The sequence below is a fragment of the Amblyomma americanum genome, chromosome 10 (assembly GCF_052857255.1).
Source record: "Amblyomma americanum isolate KBUSLIRL-KWMA chromosome 10, ASM5285725v1, whole genome shotgun sequence".
Lineage (NCBI taxonomy): Eukaryota > Metazoa > Arthropoda > Arachnida > Ixodida > Ixodidae > Amblyomma > Amblyomma americanum.
The window spans coordinates 38,117,770-38,139,713 of NC_135506.1; the positions used below are offsets into that span (position 1 = coordinate 38,117,770).

Here is a 21,944-nt window from a genome sequence, read left to right on the forward strand (position 1 = left end):
ACCGGCTTCACTGCTTCAAGGACCGCTGCCGGGAGGGAATCCTTGTGGATGTAAGGTTCTCCATTCATCTCGCTCTTGTTGAATCGGCACCACGTGTCAGGACCCTTTGGACACAGGCCATGGGAAGGATGAGCATCAGTGGAGGCCATATGAAAATAGGTGGCCCATACGGCCTTCCGCATGTCGTCCAAGCTCCCAACATGTCTCCTAATGGCCAAGCCGTAATATGTCTGAAGTTTGTTCATCACAGTATCAGTCAAGCGTCCTCGGCCAGAGATAACTTTTCCGTCGGGCACCTTGTTTCCTTCGTTTTCTTTTTTGAGCCTTCGCAACCGGGTCCCCATCCTTTTTTGGACGTGGCCAATGCACTCTAGCTTGGAGACTTCAACATGGTCTCCACATGGCTTTGCTGCTTGCACAGCAAGGAAGCCTTTGCTGTCCCCATCTCCTAAATACTTAGTGTACCGAACACCGTGTAGTAGCATGCTCCTTTGAAATATACGCAAAGCACCTTCGGTCTCCATCCCTCCACTTGAACCTTCATAGTTCCGTTGGCAATGATGCTTGTCTAGGTCGGCACGAGAGGTGGCTTTCGATATGCACATTGCGCAATGTTTCGTCATTACTTCGACATCAATGACCTTGCCAGAGTCAACACTGGTTGCGGACACTATGCCATTATTTGAGGTGTGCCCTCGCTTCTGCCAGCTTCCGTCAAGAGCAACAGCGATATCAGTATCTCCGTCATTGAGGTCCGTTGCTTCTTTAGCTGCGCATTCCATTGATCTTTCCGCGGCGGCGGTAACATGATTCAGTAGTTCATCAATGTACCGCGAAAATTTTGTGGGTGATTTTGGCAAGTTGAGCATCGCACACAACGTAGTCCCGGCAGCTGCTCCTTTTCCTATGCATCGCAATGCATAAACAATCCTCACATTGACTTCGTAAAGGCCCGATGTTGTCCGTCTCGATGTCTCGAACCGGTGCGCTGAGAAGCACTTTACACACTGCAGGGAAAACGTGCAAGCAACTCCTTTTCGTGCAGCGTCTTCAACAAGCTGCATGTCGCCACCGCACGCTTTATACGCACAGCTTTCGGCAACGGCACACGAGAGAAGGTCAATGTCAATCAGGCCATAACCGCGGTCACTGTCACTTGCCTTTAGGTTCTTCAAGCGTTCCGCCGAGTGCGAAAGCTTCGATGCAGAGGCGCACGTGGTGGCCGCGGCGCCTACTCTTGGGTTGTGTTGCGGAGAATTGGCGTCATTGGAGATCGACTTATGCCGGTTTCCGTGGAAGAGACGTTTTTTAAACACTTCTTTGGCTTTGTCATTGCATTACCGATAAATAACCAGCACAAAGGTATAAACAAACTCGTATGTCCGCGAAAACACGCCGAAACACGAGCAAAATGCCGCGCGTTGCGAATAATCCAGCTGCGTCTTAGGATTCGTTTGGCTAAGTGAAGTATGCTAGCTAGGTTTTCACTGTTGCCAGATGAGTGACTGCCATTCCGCTAAACGCGACAAAAAAGAGGCGCTGAAAATTTTTTTTTTAGTTTAGGAGAGGCACAGATCCCGAGCATGTGTCAAAGGGGGCGTGGCTGGATGCTGCCTAGGGTTCGAAAAATGTTGATTTTGAGGTAAATATTTCGCGTGCGCGCAAATGAAACACTGGGCTATGTTAAGGAAAGAATAGAGATTTTATATTACACAAAAACAAAAAATCGATTTTTTTTTTCGGAAATTTTGCCTACCCTGTTCTTAAACTCGATTCTCAAGAAATGAATGTGCGTACGTTTACCGTTTTTTGCATTAAAACAAAGACACAATAATAAAGGTACCCCTTGTGATAGGTAGACCCTTCTGAATAAAGGTATTCCCTTGCGATTATGAGAGAGCATAACATTAAATCACAGAACAGTAGTTATGTACGGATTTTGTAACTAGGGTATAGAAAAGGCGTGCTGGGAAGCGTCAGTAGGAAATGCGACGTGAGCACGGTCCTCCACACGGAAAGTGATAAGTCCCGAATAATGAACGGCGTGAGGAAGGAAACATAAACATCACCTTTCAACTGCAATTCAATATGTGCTTGTAGGAGTATTCGGTGAACTGAAAATGTAATTGAGAATGCCTAACTAATCCTGCAATTAGATATGACATCGCCCTGCTTTTCACGCCCCTCATCATAACACCGTTTCCATTTCAAGCCCTCCTGCCCCTCAAGGGCCTTCCTTCTTAACAAGCTCTGAGTTTTTCTCCTTCTAGGTTCACTTAAGAGACGCAGCAGTACGGTTGGTATAAAGAATAATATGAATAAAACTAATGTGAAAACGTTCAGAAAAGGGAACAAGAGCTTACCACAGGAACGAGGCACTGAAAGTGGGAGGGCGATTGCGTGCGCTTAGGGCAAGCAGACCCAAAAGATACGAAGCACAAGCTTGATATAAGTCGGAGAATAAGAGTGTGGCAAAGTACATCTGCCAGGTACAGAATTTTTCAGAAATCCACTGTTCACCGAGCGTGAGCTGGGAACAGCTGTGGGCAGAGACTGGTGAAACCAGTGTCTCGGAAGCCCGCTTGAATGAATAGATAAATTTTACTTCTTAATAAAGGTATTACGAAGCTTGGCGGGAGAGCCACTGGTCCAGGGCCGCTGCGGCTACTGCAGCGGTACAGGCCCGGTCGAAAATTCTGCGTTGATCTTCAAGCTGATCACTAGACTTTGCTGCCTCCCACTGCTCGCTTGTGGTGTTTTGTATGTGGGAGAGTTCCGCGGTGTGTTGGCAGCCACATTTTATATGATAAAGGTTTGGTATAACCCCACACCAAAGGAAAGGGTCTCGGTACTGGGTGGTATGGATTTGGAGCAAAACTTAAATAGGTTTAGAAATCTGTTGGTTTGCAATTGTCTTCAGCGGCCACACTGCTCCATGCTGAGTTTTCAGTGAGGCGTGGAATAGCGTAGTTTGGCTCCTTGAAGATGCTCCAGCATTGCACCGTACGTCTGTAGGATCGGCGTGGATTGCGATTCAACGCCAGCTGCTCGGTTGCTGTGTCTGCGAGTTATGGCGTTGGCTGCTTGGTTCTGGTTAGGCCGGCGTGTCCTGGAGTCCGGTGGTGGTATTATGATTCATTGAAGTTCGCATTTACTAAGTAAAGCCAGTGTTTTTTCTAAGTCAGCCGTTGGGGTAATTGCGGCAGGTTGCTTGGGATTCAAAAATAATTGCAAAAAATTAGCTCTTTCCGTGTATTCGGCGATGGCGAGAGCAATAGATATCTGCTCGGCTTCCTTCCCGTTATAGTTCTTCAAGGTGACACTGGTGACCACATGATAGGTAGCATCAACTACTGTGGCCACTATTGCTGTATGGTCTACGTAGCTACGCCCTCACTGATATAGCCTCTGTCGCCAGCCTCCTTTTTCAATCGATTTGGCTCGGGCTGATCTGCTGCCTTGATGATGTTTAGTGTGCATACAGCGATTATTGGAGACCGTGTAGGTGGCTCTTGTACGATCAAGGACGTCTGCCGTCTCCTTGATCTTTCTGACACTGTCCGAGTAACTGCGTTGGGTCAGAAGAGTGCATCCTGTAGTAGATGAGACTACTCTTTCTGGGTGAACGGCAATTTGGGTGTCTTCGAATTTATTTTAAGTGTTGGAGATTCCGAGGTCCTTTTTTTTGCAGTTGGAGGTATTGGGCCGTGGACCTAATACTTCGTGTAGGCTTTCAGTAGGATGGTGTGTACTTGATCTATCTCCGCCTTGTTGAGCTGCTCATATGGTGATCTGTAGGTGGCTCTGCAGACTACTTTGGCCCTTACTAGCCTAAGCTTGTCTTCTCCTTTACTTCCTCTCCTGCGGTTGGGGACACGGGAGAATATCCAGGTCACTTGTCCTACAGAATTGGAGAAATGTTTGAGGCTGTGTTTTGCTCGCCGTTTAGAAAGCGACTGCACCTCAAGAAACCGCAGTTCGCACTTCCGACATCGTCTTTAATTCAAACTGAAGTCTTAGCTTGAAGAAGCTGTATACGGACTTGTAGATTCTGCTGTCTGGATATTTCAGGAGAGCAATGAAGGCCTCATTGCTGTGTGTATTGGACAAAGGTTTGTTCGTCTGCTTGTACTTCTTCAATCCAGTCTCCGGGAGATCCCTCGGTTATCAATCCGGTGACGTCTACATGTAGTGCACGATATCCAGCCACACGGGGTATGGTATGGTACATTTATGGTATGGTGTCGAATCGCCTGGGGAAGGCTCGTAATTGCGATAGTGAAGATCAGGGGTGAAAGAACAGAGCCTTGTGATGTATTCCGGTTGGGAATCTTGAGTTTGGCTTCGCGGAGATTTCCAATCTCGATTGTCGTTGTCGTGTCAGTTATAAGTGCTCTATTATAGTTGCATATTCTGCTGCCGCTTCCCAGACGGCGCAGCCCATTCAGCACCGCATCATGGCGGACACTCTCGAACTTAGTGTGAAAGACTGGGGCTAGGATAATGTTGTCTATGTACTTGGGAAGCATTTCCAAAACCTCTACTTTGGAGTAGAATGTTCTGGACGGACCGCCCCTGTCGGAGGCCAAACAGTCTTGGGCATTGAGGCATTGTCGTCGAACTAATTCTGGGGGCTCAGTTGGTTGAATACATACAGAGTTCGCATAGACACGAATTTAGGAAAATTGGTCGTACGCTGTGTAAATGTGGTGTCCTTTCTGGACTGGCTATCTTCACTCTACCGGGATGTTTCCAGGCCAAGGGGACTGCCCCAGCTTTCCATGCTTCATTAAAGGAAGCAAAAAGGTCGGTAATTGCTACGGTGGCATAAAAAGTGAGAGAGATATAGTCAGCGTTGTTCTCGGGAGCCCGACGGCACATTGTTACTCAAAAACGTGTAGAGGAGAAAGCTGCGCCACCGCCATAGATAAGCACACATCTGTGACGTAAGAATGATGCGGTGGCGCTGATACCGCGGGATGGCATGAATAGGAGAAAACTTGGAGGTGAAAAGGAGGTTTAGTTTCCTTTGCAATACATGAAAGCAAATGTTTCCAAAGCACTTCTCTAGTTTCATCATGCATTGTGATGCCGTTTATTCGAGTACAGCAAACAAATTAATCCTAGATCAGGTTCTGAAAGTGTTAAGCCGCATTCCGAAGTAGATGCGTTCTTAAAACTGCGGGAGTTTCCCGCCGCTGGGAGCACGAGCCGGATGTATGACTCATAGAAACACATGTGAGCCAAAGATATCAGATTATATTTCTCGTTTCACATAGCCCCAATGTTGGTGGCCCTTCGTTGTCAGTTGGCGAGTGCTTTGAAGAAGAGTGTGGCAAAGTACCCTTCGTATTTTCGAAGCTGTCTTCGTAAAACACCACGATAAATGTGTGTTGTGGTTCCAGACATACCAACAAAAGGCGCACTATCTGCTAGGCGTTACACAGAATCACGTAAGCTTCACGTGTAGTCCGGCAGGCTGCCGCATACACTCCATATGCTCACAAATGCATTCGTAAAAACAAGATATTAAGAGATCAGTACTGAAAAAGCAGTTTTCAAACAACCAAGGGCAAGTGTACGAAAGAAACCCACAGGCTGCAGGAGACGACGTCTCAGAGGACACATTGGCAGCCTCCGGCTCCGGCGTCCGACAGCGCCACCTATGTGTGTGGTCATGGTGTTAGCCGTCTGCTACAGTACCTGGGAGCTCCGCGATTGGCGCGTGCTGCCAAAGCCGCAAAACTTTTGCGGGCGGTCAAGGACCGTTGGTTTGGTGCTAACGCGACCTTCTCATAAAAAAAAAAAACAAAGCAATCGAGAAGACTTCTCGGGCGTTTCATCGGTGAAAAAATCTCTCAGCCCTCTTTCTTTCTTTGCAAAGACGCAGCCACCCCCATAGAATCGATTCTTTTGCGCCCATTGTAATCTGTCGTTTTAGATTAGAGGTTCGAAGTGGGATTCCTATTCCCCGAGTCTAGGATATTGTAATTTTTATTCTCGATTTTGCGACTTGATCTTCCCTCTTTCTCTATTTGCCTAGAATCCCAGCTGCACTCTTTGATGTTGATGGCATCATGCGAACTTTTCTTTCTTGCAACTCGTGGCTTTATTTTTCCAAAGCCGCCTCCTCGAGACGCATACACTTAATTACAGCACTGTGAAGTCTCTGAAGCCGTCAGTTTTCAGTACCGTCCCAGTTAGCGTTCACCACATTTTGTGCCTTGAAGCTGCAATGACTGAACGTCAGCTGTTCCAGTAGCGCGGAATTTTCTAACAGGTCTAGACTGGCTTCGAAGTTCTTGAACTTTTTACTAGAGAACAGGATCCTGCACTCTCCTCAGACCCAGTCAACCATAATTTTTATAAAAGAAAAAACGAAAGCAATCGAGAAGGTTCCTAGGGTGTTCTATCGGTAAAAAAAGCTCAAACGTTGATACAATGCTACGCTGGTAGAAGTACCAGACATAGCTAAATTGCTAAAAATAAACTGAAATAAAAGTACTATGACTAATACAGTGAAATGCACAAAAATTTCATCCTAATATGACTACCTCCTCTGGATAGCAAAGTGCTGAAATTTATACTTCCTGCTGTCCTAAAATTCATAGCAGTTAGTCATATTTTTTGTCAAACACTCTGCCAAGCGGTCTTAAATTTGTAAGAGGATAAACATATAGATTTAACAAACATTGCTGTCAACAGGAGCCTTGTTCTTTAAATGTTTCGAGTTTTCCAGCTGATACATGTCATTTTTACATATGTAGCAGTTTTATGTCGTTTTATTTTGCACAATATAACAAAGTCCGCATCCAACAATCGGTTTTCAGCTGAGATCGAGCGGAGCTGTCGCCTGACACACCATTGTCTTAAACCTTCACGACAACTTTCTGATATTACAAAGGTTTCTGCCACTTTAAGCGTTCACGCATCCCGCACTTCGGTCGCCAAGTAGTGTATGAAGTATGTGCAGGAATTCTTTGACAGGGGCGCCTTAGTCAGAAATGTTCTAGTTCTTTCAGCGTTCTCTTATGCACGTAGACCTCAAGGTATACTTAACTTAAACCCGTACTTAAACCCGTTTGTGTAGTTCTGTTCCGTCAAGTTCGCGGTATCCAAAACACGAGATTCCACAAACGCGCAATTGGCTTTTATGGTGAGACGGAAACCCTGAAAAAAAAAAACCCGGAAAATTAAAGAAATAATAAAGCTAGCGAGAATGCAGTCGAAAGCCTCGTCATCCGGTCTCCTTTGGGCTTCCATAACATACAGCAGCTCCTGGAGACACAACTGCGCAGAGGTTCTGCATGCTCCTTCTTGCTCTACAGAGCCGCGCAAAAGAATACCAGATATCGCTGGTACCAGGACACAGTGTTCTAGTCTGAAAGTTCTACATACATAAAGTGGCTCATTATTACCAACTTTGACTTTTAGAGAGCTGCTTCCACCACTAGAGGATCGGAGGATTGGAGGATCTTTTCCCAGCTGCATGTTTGTTTCTCTGAAAAGGTAAACTGTCTCGTAGGCGTGACGGCAGTCAGGCACAGAGCGAAGAGGGCTTACAATAGATAATGTTAATTGGGCTGCCGTTCACCCAAAAAGAACTTACAGACACGGCGGCGGCGATATGCAACAAGCAAGTGCGGCGGAGGTTGAACAGGTTACCCGCCGCTCTCGTCTGTGACAGTTTAAAGCTGACAACCAACTTTCGAGATTCGGCGTGCAAAGTAACCACAGCAGTCTCCAGCAACGTATAACCGGTTCCGCCAGTGTGCGACCGGTCGAGATGAGTCTGGTTGCAACTTGCATCACTGACACAGTGGCTAAGCCTAATGCCGGCGGCACTGAAACGTAAGCGAAGAAACATAACGAAGCTTTGCAGAAATATTCCTCTTGGTATGATAGACGGCGCTATGCTCTCCTGCTAGCGGAGCGAAATATGATAATTTGCACTACGCATCAATGTAACTCTAGGGAAAGAAGCACCTGGGCGGCTGCGTTAAGCTACTTATGAGAAACTCTATGTGGCATTCGCCGCCAGTAATACTTAAGTAAAGTTCACATTTGAACGTTTTAAATAGAATAAAAACTCGAGCCCGCTTTCACTTGTGACTGTACGCGCATCATATTGTGCGCTTATAGTCCAGCATTCTGTTCTATCTGCTGTCACAATTCACATAATCTTAAGCGTAAACGTGGTATCCTAACTTTTGTGATAAACTGCTCTCGCTTTAGATTAAAAAAAATCACAAAGCGTTCATTGTGTGCCTTCATGTTTTACGCATTTGTAGAGTACTCGCCCTTCCTGGGTCTCAGTTCAAGAGAGCGCATTAATGCGATCGCACTACGCTCTCGACGCGTCTGTCATTAGAGCACGCTTTTCGGTTTACGTTATTTTATCGGTTAAATGTTCCCCTTTGTGACTCCGACTGATCGCAGTTTTGTCTCTCTTGTCTCCCGTTTAGGTGAGATGTCATCGATGACCGAGACGGGTGCGTATGCGATTTTTATCTCTCCTTTTTGCTCACAACCTGCCATGGTGGCACAGTGGCTTAGGCGATTTACTGCAGACGATGAGGTTTCGGAGCAGGAAGTCGCATACTGCCGGGCCTCTTTTCCATGGCGACAAAATGAAAGTACCCCCGAGCACCCGCCTTGATTTCGCCACATAGACCCCGTGCAGACTCAAATCATTAAACTCTGCCTAGTGCACCTCCGACCAGGAGGCAGCCCATAGCTGTTATATACGAGCCTTATATAGATCAATATAGAGCCTGTGGCGCTCATACGAAAGAAGCCTTGTGATTGGTTGCTGTGAAGAGCGTGCTGCTTTTACTTAGAAATAAATACTCGCGATATTTACGAAAACGATTCCAATGGGTGATGCGGCTTTTTTAACAACAAGAAGTAGGTGCAGCATGCGTGAAATCGAGTCACCGCTGCTATTTTTGTTTTTTTTTTTGGTTAAGGAGCCTCGACCATAGCCTCGACTTTGAGCTTTGATGAAGGATGGCATTATATTTTGCTTCTTTGCACCTTGGTGCACACAAAAGCTAGTCAACCCATGACGCGGCCTTCGATTTTGATAACCCTGATAGGCACTGGCCTTGCGCTCTTCTTTTGTGATTACCGCAGGAAGCAGGATTTTTTTCATTCTTTAGCAACATGACAGTTTTAGCAAAGGAAAAAAGCCACGCTTCTGTGATATTGCGCAGGTTATTTAAGCGCTGCTGGTTTCTTCACACGCCTTAAGTAATCTTAATTACCAATTTATTTCGTTTACATTTTATCGCCTTCATATTTAAATTAATTGATAACTCCTTGGTAGGAAACGTTTCGCATTGTAGCCTGAATTTGCCTCCATCCAGATGCCTAAAATGTTCTGCCGTGCGAAGACGCACACGTGTTTCACAAGTGGGAGCCCATGTTTGGGAAACTTGCACTATAGGTGTTTTGAGGCGTGAAAAAAAATCTGTACATTTCAATGTTTCAATTAGTTGCAGCACAAATAGGAAACTAATTCAGGAAAGCAATATCAATTAAGGCGACAAGACAAGTTTTGTACATGCACTATAATTGCTTTCTCTCTATCGCGATGCGCAAAACAATGCCTTTCGTGGCGTTCACAGTAGATAAAAGCTTATCTCTGGGGACGCCTTCAAGTGAGATTCTTAGACATTTGTCTGACTTTGACTCATCCTGAGGGGAAAAAAACCAAGGGTGATAAAGGGGGAAGAACAAGCAGACCAGGCTTTGGTTCCACCTTCCCGATCCATTGGTTGGGAAAGACCTCGTCCGTTAATTGCCAAGCCGATGAAGAAAAATGTGACTGGGCTCCGTGCTGCAAGCGACACAGTTTTTGGACAAATCCGAGAAAAAATCAAAGGCAAATTCAGAGGCGACGCCCTTTAGAGCGCAGACTGGGTACTTCTTTCCAGTAACTTTTCTGTCAGTCAAGTAAGAGCCGGCAGCACGGCTGTCACAAATGCCCCACCAAACGTTTGCTCACCGTCTTGCCTGGTCCTTGCTCACGTAGCCTGTCAGCTCTGGCCGCACCAATAACAGACTGTGTGTAAAGAACATTCGATGCCCAGCAAAATTGAGGCTCGTCAATTCTGGCCCATCGTCGATTACAATCAGGTACCAGTTGCAAAATTTTAGCCATATCTGACAGTCACTTGTTTTCCGCTCCTGGTGTAGACACTAATGATATGGTTTGCAGATGTCTTGAAAGTAATTTTATAGTACAGAAGCCGGGCTCGTTTTCTATGCGCCAGCAATTTTCCTGATCTTGTTTCCTGTTTGATGGAGATATACGCAACGATATCGCTATCAGAATACTCAGTAGCACTGGCCGGTCACTTGCTTTCATGTACATGGACTCATCTAGTAAAAAAAAAAGCTACTAACCTCGATAACAGTGGAACCTGTCGGAACAGGATGGCCAAGATATTGGGCTGCATGCACTCTGGACGAGAACTGCCCGTCCTTTTGCGCGCTCACATAAACGATCCCAATGCTTACCTTTTCAGTAACGGAGTATGTCAGTTTCACTGGAGCAGTCATTCTCACAATATTCACGATGTGACATTCAAGTTTTTTTCTGTTGAAGGGCGGGGCAACACTTCCGTTCATTTAAATAATTTGAGGCTCCGTCCCTACAATAGAAAAGTCGCCCACGCGCAACCAAAAGCAACGCTTCAATGGTAAACGGGAAAGCTTTTTGTCAAGCTTGTTATGCAAATCATATGAACTACTGATTTATAGCCTACAGCCACTCCCGCGTAAGCTCTCTTTCGCGCAAGAAACGTTCCTTTGATGCACATCGTAACACGCAGAGGTTATACACGAACAGTTGCACCTGGTGACTGAATGAACGGATGATGACGCCTCACATTTAGCCTGCCTGGCAGTTGCTGCTTTCTGGCTCCTCTTGTCAGGACTGTGAAAATAGATGGCCGCGTCTTTGGCAATCGCTTAGATTGTTTCATTGCGCAGAGCGCCGAAGAAAAACATAACGCCGCCCGCATTTTAAGCTGGGCCTCAAAACTCTCTTGTCAGGGAAATTACCACTTCAATTTAATTGCGCGCCGCGGTCTATGGTTTTGCATGAGATATGCTGCGGTCATCATGCGCTGAGTTTTGATTTTGTGCGGAAAAAATACGTTTTGTCGTACGGTGAAAGTATAGAAAATTACTTTCTTCCCTTTGAAAACTATGCAAAAGTGTCTCCTCTGGGCTACAAAATAGCTATTTCACAATACACCGCAAACTTTGTTGAAAAGTTAGGCAGTAAATTTTAGTTAATCAGCCAGCTCATGCCATAGAGAGGGTGGGTAGATCGTTCTTGATCAACACAAGGTGAACAAGGCAGGCCAAATCATCTGGGTGCTTGCCAACGTTTCGACAAGTAGACTGGTCTTCGTCTGGGCAAAGGGTTCAGTACTCGCGGAGTTGAAAAAAGGGTCTTTACTCATTACCATGTTTTCATAATTACTGACGTCTGCCGCAGCATATAGCTTTCCTTTGTAGAGGTGTTCTTTTTTACTCGAAAACTTTACTTTTAAGCATTGCTGAATATTCGCTGAAACAACTGGTATAACATCGCTTGTTACAACGCATCGAAATTTTTATCCCTTGCGGTGTTAGCGTACTAAGGGGTAGAACTGAAACGCCAATACAGGCCGGCGCAGCTCCGTGCTGCCGCCCTTCGGATTAAAAGTTAGAGAACATGGAGAGAAACTCAGATATTCGCGCTTACCTGTTTTAAAAAAGTGGCAAGAATGCAGTTTCATTTCTCTACCTTGATTAGAGGTATACAGGTTTCCGGCTGCCTATCCGCCACAGGGCCGCGATGTTAACACCGTCAAACTTGCCAGATCGAAGGAAATTGGTTGCACAAAGCTGCAGTAAAGAAATAAGCGATCGGTCCCAGCGACGGTTCTCGGATGGTGGGGCTGCTTAGTTTTCTTGAAATCGTACTGTACGGCATAGTCTCAAACAAATTGAACTGCAAAAAGTCTGCGCCATGGCATAAAAGGAAGAAAGTAAGGTCGGGCTAGTGCTGCAGCATCACGACTTGGAACAGACCGCGTGGAAGGGCTATTGGAGGGCCAGTATTGAGAACGGCGGGCTTTGTAATGAGTTAGCTGTAGAGCTCCAATAATCGTGAATTAAAAGACTAGCGCATATAACAAAGACACAGACATAGAAGTAGACAGGACGAGCGCTAAACATCAACTGAGTTGTTTACTGAACATAAAGGAACATATAAGCAATTCGGTGGTGCATGCGCACACTGGGTTAACAATACATAGACAATCTAATCAAGGTGTGGCAAACTGTTATCTAGGTACATTTTTTTCTTTTTTGGTCAAGGTAAGTGAACTAGTGCTTACACAGTTATCACCTTCTCTGTCAATGTGATAGGCCTCACAAATCTCACGACCTAACTTTGTGCCTCCCCTACCAAGCACACACGTGGCACCAAACGCCGGCACGCACCCGCACCGCTTACAATGCTTGGCCAAATGACCGCCCCCCGCCAATGAATCTACCAGCGTGCTGTGCTCTCGTAGCCGCTCGTTCAGGCACCGTCCAGACTGCCCCACGTAGCATCTACCGCAGGAGAGGGGTATGCGGTATACGATGCCAGCAGTGCAAGGCACAAACTTGCATTCATGTTTTGTGGTGCAGACCGGTTTCCTTTCTTCGTTGACCGCTTTGCACATGCGCACCAGCTTTTCGGGGGCAGTGAACATCACGTCCACACCGCACCTCTCTCCAACTTTCTTCAGCCGGTGCGATAACTGGTGCACGTACGGTATAGCGGTACGCCTCAGCCTCCTGCAGCTAGTTTCCGCTGCCACGCCAGGGCGGCCACCTGCCCTGATTTCTTTCAGGAGGCACTGCGCTACAGCCGTCACGGTATCCATAGGAAACCCGGCGTTCTGCAACCGGTGCACTTGCGTCTGCAAACTGATCTCAATTTTATGCTGGCAAGACTTCTCGAGAGAACCACGCAGGCAATTTTTTGCTATGCCCCGTTTTACCAATTTCGAATGAGCCGAATTGTACGCTAAAATTTCCTTTTTTTGTGCGTGGCTGGTACGACCAGCAGATGTGCCCCGTGCCAAAGAACAAACAAATCTCGAGGAATTGAAGACACCCGTTGATCGGAACTTCATGCGTGAATCTCAGCTTGAGAGAACATTCACCGAAAATATCTAAAACACTTTTTACAACCTGTGGTTTGTCACTCTCGTTCTCAACATTCACAAACACAATAAAATCATCCACATATCTAAAACACCTCACTACACCTTTTTCCCTTTTGATGCACGCTGCAACGCGTTTGTCAAATTGACCTAAAAATATTTCGCTAAGTATTGGAGCTATGCATGAGCCTATGCAAATACCGTCTTTCTGCACGAACAACTTGTCGTTAAAACAAATAAAGGTGGATGAGAGGTAACACTTAACTAACGCTACAAAGTCATTTACAGAAACCCCGCTGCTATTTTGGAACTTAACAGCCCCCCCAGCTTTCAATTCGCTCTTTTACTGCGTCTAATAACTCTATTTGGGGCTACGAGAGCACAGCACGCTGGTAGATTCATTGGCGGGGGGCGGTCATTTGGCCAAGCATTGTAAGCGGTGCGGGTGCGTGCCGGCGTTTGGTGCCACGTGTGTGCTTGGTAGGGGAGGCACAAAGTTAGGTCGTGAGATTTGTGAGGCCTATCACATTGACAAAGAAGGTGATAACTGTGTAAGCACTAGTTCACTTACCTTGACCAAAAAAGAAAAAAATGTACCTAGATAACAGTTTGCCACACCTTGATTAGATTGTCTATGTATTGTTAACCCAGTGTGCGCATGCACCACCGAATTGCTTATATGTTCCTTTATGTTCAGTTAACAACTCAGTTGATGTTTAGCGCTCGTCCTGTCTACTTCTATGTCTGTGTCTTTGTTATATGCGCTAGTCTTTTAATTCATGATGAAACACCAACTAGCCCAGCTTTCCGCCTTGATTCCAATAATCGCTTTGGCGTGTGAGGCCTGAGTTTGTAAGAGGCAAAGGGAGTAGAGAGAAATCTTCTCTTCATTTTCAGAGAAGAGAAGGAAAAGAGAGAGACTAACCACCTCCCGAAGCCGATGGGGACGCCTAAGCTCCCGTCACCTCTACCCTTTCCCTCGTTTCTCCCCCTCATCTCACTTAAGGTGAAAAAATAATTTCGCTCCATCGCTTCAGCACTGGCAGCCTGTTACACCCTCTGCCTCTTCTCTTCCCCTTTTTTCAACTCCTTCGGTGCCATAAATGTGGAGAGACGATACCTCTTTCTCCCCTTTGTCACCTGCTGCCGAGGCAGGTGCTGGGGGCAAGTAGTGGGAGGCACTGCGCACGCTATTCCTTGCGCTGATGGCGACACCAGCACGACGCCGACGACGGTGGCAAACTTAGGAACTAGGTAATAACAGCTCACATTATAAAAAAAGGCTTTCAAATAATGCAAACATAAAAAGCAGCGTGTGACCATCAAGCAACTGCAGATAGGCAGCGAATAGTAGGCAGTTGGTCTTTGAAAGGCAAGCCATTCATAATGCCTCGGCCTAGACCATACAGAAAATTTACAATGCTAATTAAATACTAACAAGAAAGGCAATATAAGTGACTTGATATATTACATTTTTCACTGCTTGTAAATTATTTCGTGCTGACAAGGTATTTATTGAGGTAGTTGCCATTAGAATTGGCAATTCCCTATCGGCTAATTGCCTATTGCTTATTCGCTATTTACATATTGGCTAATTACCTATAGGCTTATTGGGTAATGGCCATTATAAAGCAATAGTCAAATGAGCTACAACTGGGGCGAGTTGGAAATGCATTCTTGAAGGTATTGGTGAGCGCTACCAAAATACGGAAAGGGACGAACTCACAAGACAAGCGCTTTCTAACAACTGTTTATTATCAGAAGAAGCATGCCTATATACACATATTAACGTCAAATCATACACAGAGGAGGGAAGAGCACACGACGCTGACAAGAGCGATATGAAGGAAAAATGTATAATAATAAAATATCAACACGTGCCTTTACAACAGCCGAAGATTGCTATTCCTGAGGTCGTTAAATTCGGTTCTCCCTAGCATCACCGAAGGGGAGCTGAGACATTGGTTACCTGGAGCAACGCGCATAGCGAAAGCTTCGATAATTTCGCGTTCCCGTCTGTTTCTGGCCCGACCTATTACCTTGGTGTTTTTTAGTATCGGGGTGCATTTGCAGTGTGCGCAATATGGTGCCAGATTTCCGGATTTTGGTACTTGCTCGCACAATCTTTCTTGCTCTCTGAGCCTCTTATTCAGGCATCTACCCGTTTGCCCTACGTAGGTTCGTTGACAGCTAGGCGGAATACTGTAAATGACGTTTTCTTCACACTCTACAGAGGTGATGTCGTGTTTGACGTTGCACCCAGGTTTTTTTTGTGGTCTTCATTCTCGTTGATTTTTTTGCACATTCCAATAGCTTATTGGGAACTGAAAAAACCACCTCAGCTCCGTACTTGTTCGCTGTCTTCCTTATTCTGTGGGAGATGTTATGAATGTATGGCATCATAGCTCGGTTTCTTATTCTTATCGGTTGTTAGAAAGCGCTTGGCTTGTGTGTTCGTCCCTTTCCGTATTTTGGTAGCGCTCACCAATACCTTAAAAGATAGCAATAGCTTCATTCAACTGGAGTTCCAGAATATACAGGTAGATATGCCAAATATGTAAGAAACCCGTGTGTACAGATTTCGTGCATTGCAAGAAAGTATCTGATTCAGTTGGAGCGCGAGAAATCTTGCAGGAACTTAGTGTTATGAAGAAGCCTATGCATCATGTAGTTGAAACTGTTTACATACGCTTGCACGCTATCACCATACTTCACTAGGAAGGCTGCCAGGCAGGAAGGCATATCCTCTTCACTACTACTTTCCGTGTGGTTACAAGAAGTGTTCAGAGATTTTATTTTGGAACAGGTTTGATAACCGTTAATAGAGAATAACACAGTTATATGGAACTTTGCTGGTACATTTGTGCTGCTAGTAACTAAGCAGGGCAACAGTACAGCGTGACTTCGGAACGAGGAAGTAAAAAACTATGTGGGGTCAAAAGTTAACTTGAGGAAAAAATTGTCTCAAGCAAGAGTTGGCAGTGAACCAGCGAGAGTATAAAAGACCTGCTCAGTAAAGCGGAGGAAGAAATTGAAGGCACGAAAGTCAAATACCTAAAAGAATAATAATGAAAAGCAGGGTATTTCGGAGGACCTCTTTCGACGAGTAACATATATTCTGTACCTGCGAAAAGAAAAATATTTTTGTTTGGTTTTATAATGTAATTATACCCTTAAGGTGCAAACTTACAAAAAAAGGTTTCGCTTGAAAAAAAAAAACACGAGAGTGCAGTGAGCGATAGAAAATAAACCTGTCGTTCTAGCCTTAATAAACAGAAGAGAGCTGAGTGGTACTAGAAAAAAAAGCGAGGGTATGATATTCTGACTAAAATCAAGGAAGTGAAATCGCCATGGGGAAGACACCGTGAACTCTGGGATTGTTTTGCCACGCTTCTCCCGCGTATAAAGAAACTTTCTAGCTACTCCGCACCAGAAAAAAAAAACAACGTCCACTCCGAGTCTTTCTCCAACTTTTCTCAAACATAAGTGAGATTTTATTAATGTACGGAATGATCGCCACTCGCTTTCTTGCTTAAGATTAAGTGCTCGGAGTGATAATTGGGGAACATTTAATGTTTTCAGCAACACATCGGCAGCAGACGAAAGAACGTCGAGTGGAAAGCCAGAACCAATAAGCCTAATCACTCGACTGCTAAAACTTGATTCTGTTTCATGCACACAGGATTTAATGAAGGCACTTTGAAGTTGAGTCTGAACAAGCTGTAATCGCCAACTCCTGTCAATGACCCAGTTTTTCAAGGTTTCAGACCTTGTTATGCTTGGTTTAACAGCAGAAGGCGCGCAGAGCACTACAGCCGTGAACATACCGAGTTGTTTTAACTGGCACAAAAAAATGCATTTCCTCGCTCCAGTGACGTCGAAGAAAGGTTGCATGCTTAATTGAATTTCCATCCTCGTTGGACGCGGATGCTACTACGGCCATTCCACATCAACGGCTGCAAGGCTGCCAAGCCGTGTTCACTAACGCCTCGAGCAAGACTCATTGGTTTTAATTTTGGTTTTTACGAAAGCTCTTTTTCTTTTCATTGTAGGAACTAGTGAACAAGGTAAGCCCTGTGTCGCCTTCATGTTTTATAGCAGGCAGCGTTTAATATTTGGAAGCCTGAACACCTTTTTCTGGCCGATCTTTTCCAAGACCGGTATTGTTTTCTTGGAATAATTGAAAAGAAAGCATTAGTGTTTTCCGTGTTTTAACTCTCAAACAATTTACATACACTGTGATAGTTTTCGTGTGGAGAAGTCCTTGAATTTTCAAATCCCGCGGGAAAAGCGGCATTCACAAGAAAAAGAGCCGGTGAAATGGAACGACTGAAGATACGTTAAATGTTTAACACGCATCAAGATCAAGTTCACACAGAATTTCGCAATAGAAAGCTGAAGTGCTCACAGTTCAGGGAACATTCAAAGAAGAAATTCATTTAGTATTTCATCATTGCGAGCAGGTGTAAGCATTAAATGCAGTGTACAGTAAAGGTTTATCGTAATCTAGGAGTGCCCCTATGTATACTGAGAGCGGCAGTAGAGTCTTGAAGGGGCGTCCCTCAACAGCCACTTTTCTTTCCTTGAGCTTTTATTGACGAGTGACAGCGCGTCCGACTTTCTTTGCGCTTTCGATATATGGATACCAGCGCTCGCCACGTACTCAAGAAGAGCGGACGTTGCGAACTCATGCTATACAAGAATGCTGGGACAATGGCAAAGGCTGTACATACGCCGCCGTCACAATATCCAATGGCCACCACGCGAAGGGCGACAAATTAGGTCTTGTCTCTGGCCGTGTTGAGAGATGGCGCCACATGACCTGTGTTCTAGGGTTCGCGTGCGTTACTTAATGATGGCAACTCACGCGACGATGTTGCCTAGCTTATCAAATCAACCAAGGTTGGGCTTGAGACTGTCCTGCAGCGGGGGGGGGCGGGGGGGGGGGGGTGATAGCTTCAACCACCACGAGATCACGAAGATACCGTCGACTCATGATCTGCACGTCGGCAGCGCAGCACGTAGCGCCAGGAGGTCTGAACGCTTTGCCAAAGTTCGTTAAGTTCTCCTCCGTGTTCTTTGTTCTGGCGCCAAAGTCACCCGGGGTCTCCCGGAAACAAGAGCTAAAAGCATTGCATTCTTAACGAAAGATAGCAGAGGGAGGACACTTCGTCATTGTACGATTCGTGCCAGTGCACTCGTTTTCTTGTGAACGCTGTCCTGTTGCGCCGGGTTTTTACCTTGCACCATGCACCAACAGGCCCAACGCGATACGCTTCTTGAATGCTTTCTACTTTTTACAGTAATAATGGCAATTATTCTTTTTTTTTTAATTGTTTGTAGGTCAAGTATTTTTTTTACCTACAGCGTAATTAATATAAAATTACCGTTATGCTTTGGGCGTGTCGGGAGCGCTTCCGTCATCTGTTTCGACCTGCTGGTGTGGCATGGTGTTTGTCACTGTTAATAAACACAAGAATAAGTTCGTACCGTAACCGCTGTTTTTGGTATCTAGATAATGACATCTGTACCATTTGTGGTGTGGTTTCAGCGCACGTTCAGGAAACCCAACTGGCCTAAAATAATTCGGAAACCATCTCTCTGGTGGCGCTCGCAGCCCATGAGCAGCTTCTGAGAGTTATAGAGTAGAAATCATAATGTAATCATTGCATTTATAATTTCAGCACAAAATCAGTAAGTATGTGCCTTGAAAAATGGCACTAATCAAAGGAAGTATATGCCTTATCAGGAAATTATGCAGAGTGAGATTGAATTCAGGGAATTTTTATGTGCCGGTTTGTGTGCTTCGTAGCAGTCATGGCAGTGAACAAATTCCTTTAAGAGAAATAAAACAAGTAAACAACTTCTTTCAATAATTATCAATTATTCTTGGCTGTAATTTGCAAAAAAGGTCCTCAGAACACTCTCGAAATTAGTTTTAAAAATGCAACCTTGCTATTTATGCCTGCAACCTTTCGTCTCTCCACTCTCGGTATGAGCGGCCAGGAATCCAGATTGGCATGCGAAAAGCCCTGGCCAGCATGCCAGCTGGACGACTGATGCTTGATATGAACACATAGGCACCAACGCGTGGTTTTACCGCTATTTATATTTATCGAAAGCTGAAGTTTTCATAACTGCAAGAATTACCTTGCGTAAACTATGTCAGCAGAGCGTGTGTTCTGCCTGCCGAAAGGCACCCTTGTTCAATGCAGGGCAAAAATTTTTACGCCTTCTTTGACGGTTATTTGGTTCTACGTTGCAATAAATTAAGAAATTTTTATAGACTTTAAGACAGGTGACCGGTGTGCGTTTTGTATGCGTGAAATCATAAATTATTTTTAAAGTAATACCATTTATTTTACCCAGTTTTGCAATATAATATCATCACAATTCCGAGCTGTACTTTGACAAACAAATTTACCAGTTTTAAATGTAACATGTAATGTAAGTAATTCTAAAAAGCAAGGTTCATGTTAACGTTTTAGTCATCCGCACGCGCAGCTGATATATAAGGGACCAAATGGTGAGCCCTTTTCCGATAACGAGGAACCGGATTGGCAGCGCCGTCGTGGACCAAAGGTTGCCGCCACGCGAGACGCTCCATCCGCGCCGCGACGAGTTGGAACTCGAAGAATCCATCCAGCTTTTTCCCTTTCATCTATAAATATGTCGGATCGGGGAAGACATCGCCACAATAAATATCACGACGTTGTAATTGCCGTACCATGTTCCCACAGACATCGTCAGCACTGCGCACTTAATGTTCACTTGGTGTCGCCCGGTCCGCCTACTGACTGTCCTGCTCAGTCTTTTCCTTCCATTCGCACACGCAAATGCGGTTTTGAGCGTAGAGAAATGTATCGGGGGCTTGCACATGGCGTTTCGCTGCAAATTGAAAGCATAGTACTGGAAATGAAGCACCGGTGCGGAATGCGAGCTAGAGCTTTGTAACCTCAACGCTCCCATTAAACTAAGCATATTTAGAGAAGACTCACAACAAATGAACAGAACCGAATTTTGAAGGGACATTCCTGACTAACGGACTGACGTGATAGCTTTAATGGCTTCATTCGGCAGCCTGAGGACCTCTTTTCTCATCACTTCGCCAAGGTTTGGACTGCACGCCCACATGTGCAGGATTTGTTATTCTCTACATTCATAGAGATGCAGGGAATCCTCATACCACTCCTGGCATAGTGGCGCAGCGATAAAGCTCCAAATACAGCCACCAGTAGGGCTTGTGAAGCACAGGCTGCTCTACCCGAGCGACCAATCACTACTTTAATTGCCACCCTAAACGGCGGGAACTTAACTCAGAGTCCGATGGGCAGATTGTGATGACGCCACAAAACTGCATGACAGGGGTCACCTGTATCATTTGATCACCACGCCGACAGCGGATTTTCGGCAGAATGGGAGTTTAAAGGCTATCCCATGAAAATAAGAAAACGCTTGCATACATATCGTGAGGCCATGCCGCTACGAAGGCAACACAACCAGGTACACGTCGTATACCGCATCGCTTTATCTTGTCAGACACTTATTGTTTGTAATCCGTACGTGCAGCTCCGTGACAGCGCTGACTGGTGTTGCGTTAGCCTGCTCACACAACTGTCGTACCAGGAATACATTTTCTTCCTCCTTAAGACACAGTGCACTCCGTATGGAGGGCACACGCTCTCAGCACAGCCAGGCTATCTCCAACTCGCGCTATGGATGTAGGAGTAGAGTATTAAACGTTACCTAAGAGCCTCCCAGCTCAATTACAACTTATTTTAGAAATAGGCTGTAAGCAACGTGTGTTACGATTACAATGTGTTTTAAGCGCAAATATTTAGGCGCACAACACTTCCGTGCAGCACTGGGATGTGATGAGCTGCTTGGATCAGAAGCACAGACATGCTAAAACCCTCTCTGATTACGACGGCTTACCTTTTCTTTTTCCATTCTCCATTTTTATTGTTATTATATACTGTCATTCACGATGTTCATATAAATTTTGGTTGCACAAAATTATGTCACAATCATTAAGGATTGTCTTGACGAACATAACACCACATTTTTTGGAACTAAATCTCAATGAAGAAATTCGAACCTTAGCCCATATAGTAATTGCCACCAAACCTTGCTATCCAATTGTATTATCTGGAAAAACAACATTATCACTGGAACGAATTTTTCCTGGTTGGGGAGTAGTTATCGGTTATCGCGTTCGCCAGTTAATGAATAGAAAGAGCAGAATGGAAAAGCAGACATATAAATGCACTTAGCGTCGGTACTTGACTGCTCAGCCTACTCTCCAAGTACAGCTCTTGCAGGAGCAGACTGAGCAACCTCATTGCCCTCACATCAATGTCCACCGGAAACGGAAATAGGCACCGCTGTATGGTGGTGGTAACGTAGGCGTTTATCGTTCTGAACGATAGTGGATTCATTTCAGTCATATTTAAGCTTGACCCGCTCCACAGAACTAGTGTGAAATTGTGCCGAGACTCGAAAGAATCACAGGTTTTATTCATCACCATTGAGACTGTAAGTAGCCAAGGACATTGCGATTGAAAAGTGGACATCACAATAAGTCTGCGGGCAAAAAAAATGAGTGTGAAGAAATTAATATATTATGAAGTGTTGCCTTTTGTTAATAATTGTACACGGCCCTGTATATAAGCTGTCTTGTGAGAGTCAATCGTCGATATGTTAGCAATGCGTAGCCGGTGAAAAAAA

The 21,944-nt window shown here is 45.1% G+C and overlaps 1 long non-coding RNA gene across 2 annotated transcripts in view; it reads right to left on the bottom strand.

The window, feature by feature from the left end:
- Positions 1-21,944, bottom strand: part of LOC144107736 (uncharacterized) — a 360,923-nt gene that overhangs the window by 61,227 nt on the left and 277,752 nt on the right. The window lies entirely within an intron of this gene.